Source organism: Triticum aestivum, chromosome 1A (assembly GCF_018294505.1).
Source record: "Triticum aestivum cultivar Chinese Spring chromosome 1A, IWGSC CS RefSeq v2.1, whole genome shotgun sequence".
NCBI lineage: Eukaryota > Viridiplantae > Streptophyta > Magnoliopsida > Poales > Poaceae > Triticum > Triticum aestivum.
Genome location: NC_057794.1, coordinates 458,306,902 through 458,314,845, shown reverse-complemented (window position 1 = coordinate 458,314,845; position 7,944 = coordinate 458,306,902).

Here is a 7,944-nt window from a genome sequence, read left to right as displayed (position 1 = left end):
GATTCCACTATTAAGAAACCTATGGGAAGGATTAATGATGTTCTTATTGTTGCAAATAGGAATTATGCGCCCATAGATTTCATTGTTCTTGATATAGATTGCAATCCTACTTGTCATATTGTTCTTGGTAGACCTTTCCTTAGAACGATTGGTGCAATTATTGATATGAAAGAAGGAAATATTAGATTCCAATTTCCATTAAGGAAAGGCATGGAACACTTTCCTAGGAAGAAAATTAAATTACCTTATGAATCTATTATGAGAGCCACTTATGGATTGCATACCAAAGATAATAATACCTAGATCTATTCTTGTTTTTATGCCTAGCTAGGGGCGTTAAATGATAGCGCTTGTTGGGAGGCAACCCAATTTTTTTTTGTTTCTTGTTTTTTGTTCCTGTTTAGTAATAAATAAATCATCTATCTTCTGTTATGATTGTGTTTTTTATGTTTTAATTAGTGTGTGTGCCAAGTAAAGCCTTTAGGATCTTCTTGGATGATTGTTGTTTGATCTTGCTGAAAAAAACAGAAAGTATGCGCTCATGAGAATAATTTTCATTTTTTATGAGAGAGCGATAAAATACCAATTCCAACTGCAGTAGATAAATATAAAAATTATTTAGAACGTCCTAATTTCTCAGGATTTTTGGAGTTACATAAGTATTCGAAACCTACAGATTACTACAGACTGTTTTGTTTTTGACAGATTCTGTTTTTCGTGTGTTGTTTGCTTATTTTGATACATCTATGGCTAGTATCGGGTGGTATGAACCATAGAGAAGTTGGAATACAGTAGGTTTAACACCAATATAAATAAAGAATGAGTTCATTACAGTACCTTAAAGTGGTGATTTTTTCTTATACTAACAGAGCTCATGAGATTTTCTGTTGAGTTTTCTGTTGTGAAGTTTTCATGTTTTTGGGTAAAGATTTGATGGATTTTGGAATAAGGAGTGTAAAGAGCCTAAGCTTGGGGATGCCCAAGGCACCCCAATGTAAAATTCAAGGACAACCAAAAGCCTAAGCTTGGGGATGCCCCAGAAGGCATCCCCTCTTTCGTCTTCGTCCATCGGTGACTTTACTTGAGGCTATATTTTTATTCACCACATGATATGTGTTTTGCTTGGAGCGTCTTGTATGATTTGAGTCTTTGATTTTTAGTTTACCACAATAATCCTTTATGTACACACCTTTTGTAGAGACACACATGAATCGGAATTTATTAGAATACTCTTTGTGCTTCACTTATATCTTTTGAGCTAGATAATTTTGCTCTAGTGCTTCACTTATATCTTTTAGAGCACGGGGGTGGTTTTATTTTATAGAAATTATTGATATATCATGCTTAACTTATATTATTTCGAGAGTCCTTTAGAAAAGCATGGTAATTTGCTTTGGCTATAAAATTAGTCTTAATATGATAGGCATCCAAGATGGGTATAATAAAAAAAATTCATATAGAGTGCATTGAATACTATGAGAAGTTTGATACTTGACGATTGTTTTGAGATATGAAGATGGTAATATTAGAGTCATGCTAGTTGATTAGTTGTGAATTTGAGAAATACTCGTGTTAGAGTTTGCAAGTCCAGTAGCATGCACGTGTGGTGAACATTGTGTGACAAATTTGAAGCATGAGGTGTTTCTTTGATTGTCCTCCTTATGAGTGGCGGCCGGGGACGAGCGATGGTCTTTTCCTACCAATCTATCCCCCTAGGAGCATGCGCGTAATGCTTGGTTTTTGATTACTTGTAGATTTTTGCAATAAGTATGTGAGTTCTTTATGACTAATGCTGAGTCCATGGATTATACACACTCTCACCTTCGCATCATTGCTAGCCTCTTCGGTACCGTGCATTGCCCTTTCTCATCTTGAGAGTTGGTGCAAACTTCGCTGGTGCATCCAACCCCCGTGATATGATACGCTCTATCACACATAAACCTCCTTATATCTTCCTCAAAACAGCCACCATACCTACCTATTATGGCATTTCCATAGCCATTCCGAGATATATTGCCATGCAACTTTCCACCGTTATGTTCATTATGACACGCTTCATCATTGTCATATTGCCTTGCATGATCATGTAGTTGACATTGTATTTGTGTCAAAGCCACAATGCATAATTTCATACATGTCACTCTTGATTCATTGCCCATCCCGGTACACCGCCGGAGGCATTCATATAGAGTTATACTTATTCTAGTATCGAGTTGTAACCTTTGAGTTGTAAATAAATAGAAGTGTGATGATCATCATTAATAGAGCATTGTCCCAAAAAGAAAAAAAAGGGGGAAGGCCAAATGAAAATAAAAAAGAAAGGCCAAATAAAAAAATAAAAAATAAAAGGGAGAATGCTACTATCCTTTTTTTCCACACCTGTGTTTTAAAGTAGCACCATGATATTCATGATAGAGAGTCTCTTATATTGTCACTTTCATATATTAGTGGGAATTTTTCATTATAGAACTTGGCTTGTATATTCCAACAATGGGCTTCCTCAAATGCCCTAGGTCTCCGTGAGCAAGCAAGTTGGATGCACACCCACCTAGCTTCTTTTGTTGAGCTTTCATACATTTATAGCTCTAGTGCATCCATTGCATGGCAATCCCTACTCCTCGCACTGACATCAATTTATGGGCATCTCCATAGCCCATTGATTAGCCGCATCAATGTGAGACTTTCTCTTTTTTGTCTTCTCCACACAACCCCCATCATTATATTCTATTCCACCCATAGTGCTATGTCCATGGCTCACGCTCATGTATTGCGTGAAAGTTGAAAAAAGTTTGAGATTACTAAAGTATGAAACAATTGCTTGGCTTGTCATCGGGGTTGTGCATGATGAGAGCATTTTTGTGTGACAAAAATTAAGCATAGCCAAACTATATGATTTTGTAGGGATAAGCTTTCTTTGGCCATGTTATTTTGAGAAGACATAATTGCTTAGTTAGTATGCTTGAAGTATTATTATTTTTATGTCAATATTAAACTTTTGTCTTGGATCTTTCAGATCTGAATATTCATGCCACAATAAAGAAAATTGCATTGAAAATTATGTTAGGTAGCATTCCACATCAAAAATTCTATTTTTATCATTTACCTACTCGAGGGCGAGCAGGAATTAAGCTTGGGGATGCTTGATACGTCTCCAACGTATCTATAATTTTTGATTGTTCCATGCTATTATACTATCTGTTTTGGATGTTTAATGGGCTTTACTATGCACTTTCATATTATTTTTAGGACTAAGCTATTAACCGAAGGCCCATTACAAACTGATACTTTTTTTTGCGTATTTCAGTGTTTCACAGAAAAGGAATATCAAACGGAATAAAACCTTCACGAGGATCGTTTTTGGAACAAACGCAATCCAGGAGACTTGGAGTGGACGTCAAGGAAGCAGCAAGGAGGTCACGAGGCAGGAGGGCGCGCCCAGGGGGGCCAGGCGCGCCCTCACCCTCGTGGGCCCCTTTCAGCTCCACCGACCTACTTCTTTCGCCTATATATACTCTTATACCCTAAAACCATCGAGGAGAGCCACGAAACACCTTTTCCACCGCCGCAACCTTTTGTATCTGTGAGATCCCGTCTTGGGGCCTTTTCCAGCGCTCCGCCGGAGGGGGATTTGATCTCGGAGGGCTTCTACATCAACACCATAGCCTCGATGATGTGTGAGTAGTTTACCACAGACCTTCGGGTCCATAGTTATTAGCTAGATGGCTTCTTCTCTCTCTTTGGATTTCAATACAAAGTTCTCCTCGGTTCTCTTGGAGATCTATTCGATGTAACTCCTTTGCGGTGTGTTTGCCGAGATCCGATGAATTGTGGGTTTATGAACTTGATTATCTATGAATATTATTTGATTCTTCTCTGAATTCTTATATGCATGATTTTATATCTTTGCAAGTCTCTTTGAATTATCAGTTTAGTTTGGCCTACTAGATTGATATTTCTTGCAATGGGAGAAGTGCTTAGCTTTGGGTTCAATCTTGTGATGCTCGATCCCAGTGACTGAAAGGGAAACGACACGTGTTGTATTGTTGCCATCGAGGATAAAAGAGATGGGGTTTATATCATATTGCTTGAGTTTATCCCTCTACATCATGTCATCTTGCCTAATGCGTTAGTCCATTCTTATGAACTTAATACTCTAGATGCATGCTGGATAGGGGTCGATGTGTGGAGTAATAGTAGTAGATGCAGAATCGTTTCGGTCTACTTGTCATGGACGTGATGCCTATATTCATGATCATTGCCTTAGATATCGTCATAACTATGCACTTTTCTATCAATTGCTCGGCAGTAATTTGTTCACCCACCGTAATACATGCTATCTTGAGAGAAGCCACTAGTGAAACCTATGGCCCCCGGGTCTACTTTACATCATATAAGTTTCCAATCTACAATTCTAGTTTACTATTTATTTTACAATCTTTATTTTCCAATCTATACCACAAAAATACCAAAAATATTTATCTTATTATCTTTATCAGATCCCACTTTTGCAAGTGGCCGTGAAGGATTGACAACCCCTTTATCGTGTTGGTTGCAAGGTTCTTGGTTGTTTGTGCAGGTACTAGGCAACTTGCGTGTAGTCTCCTACTGGATTGATACCTTGGTTCTAAAAAACCGAGGGAAATACTTACGCTACTTTGCTGCATCACCCTTTCCTCTTCAAGGGAAAACCAACACATGCTCAAGAGGTAGCACTTGGCAGTGGCTCCGTATCGTAAAACGTGATGAATCCTTCTCTCTGATTTTTTTCTCCCCGAATGTGAATATATGGAGTTGGAGTTGAGGTCGGTGGAGGTCCAGGGGGTCACAAGGTCGGAGGGCGCGCCCCCACCCTTGTGGCTAGGGTGTGGGCCCCTGCTGCTGATTCTTTCGCCAATATTTTTTATTAACTCCAAAACTTGGCTCCGTAAAGTTTCAGGTCATTCCGAGAACTTTTTATTCTGCACAAAAATAACACCATGGCAATTCTGCTGAAAACAACATCAGTCCGGGTTAGTTCCATTCAAATCATGCAAGTTAGAGTCCAAAACAAGGGCAAAAGAGTTCGGAAAAGTAGATACGATGAAGACGTATCAAGCGCTGACTATGTGTATGCAGGACAATGAGGATGCCAGCGAGGACTCTGGCAGCAGTGAGGAAGTCGACTCGCCGACCCACTCCGAACGACGCTCCAAGCAGTCGCAGGACCCTGTAGGAGGACATAACAAAGCGGTCTTGCCGAGTGCAAAAATTCTGAAGCACACTCGGACTTCAACCCCAGATCCATCAGAGAAGGCCACGAAACAGGCCAAGGTTGTTCCACCGAAACCTCGGAAGGCCCTGCCCAGGATCAAAGTAGCCATGCCCATTACTTCAGCGTTGTGTTTCTTTTTTTTGCCTTTCATTTCCATTGTGAACTTCTTCTCTTGCTTGCCCGAGTGAAATTTGGAACTTTCAGTGCTGCTACTTCTGCAACATCCATGGACATCAACGAGGAGCGGGGTGATGCGGAGACCGTAGACGCGACCACTTCTCGGGCAGGTATGATTCCACAGCCACGCTTTTACTCTGCCAATTGTTTTGGTGGACGACTGAAACCTCGAGTGTTTTGCAGTGCCGACACATGTTATTCACCCGGACGATGATGATGATGATGATGAAGTGCCTCAAAAGAGTACAGGGAGAAGGGGTAGGACTTTGAGCAGGAGGGTGCCTCGCCCGGCATTTGAGCCTGTAGTTCAGCAAGTTGGTGATCCAGTAAGGATTACTGTCTCTTTTGTTGATCCTTTGTTGACTGACCAGCCTTCAGCGTCGACTACTCAGGCTTCCGGCCCGATTGTACAACCTCAAGCTCCAACTCCACCAACCACGTCATCGGTTCCTTCATCCGTTCCGTTCACTCTGCATCACATCCCGGAGGACCAAGTGGGAGCTGCCAAAGAAGCTATGATCCAGGCAAGCCTGATGATGGACCGACTGAAGGTGGTGTATGACACCAGCAAGGCTGCCTACGACGCTAGCTTTGCTCTTCAAGCTAATGTCACAGTAAGTGGGATTGTAAGCTGATTTCTGATTGACTTTCTAGCTTGATTCTTGCTCTATTAGGATATGCCATCTAGAAACTGATGCTTTATTATTTGTAAGATGTTGGTCTGCACCTTGCATCTGTACACCCACTAGGTGTTTCTGTAGCTGTGTAGCTCTTTCACGTGTAGTCATGTAGCTCTTTTGCTCGAATTAGACAGGTCGTGTCGAGTGAGGTATTGGTCCAATGGGGGCATGCTGAGTGCACCCACTGGGTGTTGTCCCCGAGACCGCGATCGACCGCGGTCAGTCGACGGTGGTCTGAGAACAATTAATTTTTTCCTCCTTCCACTCGGGCTGGGCAGACCATGCTAAGTGGGAAATCAAACCAGTGGGGGCACGCTAAGTGCACCCACTGGGTGTAGTCCCCGAGACTGCCGTTGAATGTTTGATTCGGCATTAGTCTTAGAACTCATTTTGCTATAGCGATTTGATCTTGGACTTTTCCACTTGGAAGTAATTGATCTTTGTTTCTATCGGTTGACTTGTCTTCTTGTTGATTGCAGAAATCTTGCGAGCTTGGAACCCAATATGCTGCCTTGGAACAGGAGAAAATCCAACTCAAGCTTGATCTGGATCTGGCCAAGGGGAACCTGAAGAAGGCTCAAGATGAAGTGGCAATCATGGGAGGTAACAAACTTGCCGACTGTATGCCTTGTTATTTTTCCTTTCCCATCCTATTTTGAGACGAGTGAGTGATCCCACTCTAACAGATGTGCGTAGTGAAAACCGTCAACTCCAAGCCCGACTGATGAATGTTGTTTCTTTAGACAAAATGAAGCAGGCCTTGGAGCAGAAGGATCTTGACCTTGTTGGGGCGCAGAAGACGATGCATGAGAAGACTAAACTGGCTGACAAGAAGCTAGCTTCAGTCAGAAAGTTGGAGGAGGAGAACGCCAAGCTGAAGACTGCTGTTGACGAGGCAAAGAAGGAAATAGTGTAGCCGAAGGAGGAGAAAGTAGCCTTGGCTGACAAGGCGGATGTTCTCACTCGGAAGAGGGACGAACTAGAAGCTTATCTGGGTGGTCTTGCCAAGAAGATGTTCCTCATGCTTAAAGGTATTTTCCCTCGTCCGACTGGATCGAAAAACCTCTTCACAATGTCGCTGCCAATTCACTATTTTTTCACTCCATGCAGAATTTTGTCAGAATTTTGAAGAGGAAACCGGGCGGGTCGAGATGTGACTGGACCCCATCAACTCTCCTATCAAAGATGAAGCTGCCATGAACATGTTGCGACTAGATTCTCGTCTCGCCAGTGTCCTCGACTATGTCGCATGACTGAAAGTTGCACTGACGCGGATAGATAAGGAGCCATGGCCAGAGGATGTGCTTCTGAATGACCTCGAGTCACTAATGACTCGACTCAATCACATCCTTGACAGAGTGCATGCATGGAAGAAGTCATCTGCTCACTATGGTGCTGATGTGGCTCTATCACTCGTCCATGTTCATTGCAAGGACACCAAGGAAGAGAAGCTGAAGGCTCTTTAGGTGGCAAACACCAAGAAGCTTCAGTTTCAATCTTTTATGGAGACCTTCATCGATGCAGCCACTCGCATCACAGATGGCATTGACTTGGACACCTTCGTCGAGCTAGCTAGTCCTCCTCCCACCGAGTGATAAACTTGATGATCTTGAATTTATTCCCCTCGGGATGCCGAGTGATTTTGTAATTGTTAAACTCTTTCAGGCCTGACATCAGAGTACTTCTGTTTGTGGTTCTGAACCTTGCTGGATTTATCCGTACTTGGCTGTTTTATTTGAATGCAGTTGCTTTGTCTCCAGTGTTCTTGGATTTTTTTAACTTAGGCGAATCAGGGATCGCAGCTAAGCCTCCGGGTGAGAGGATTGCTCTTCACTC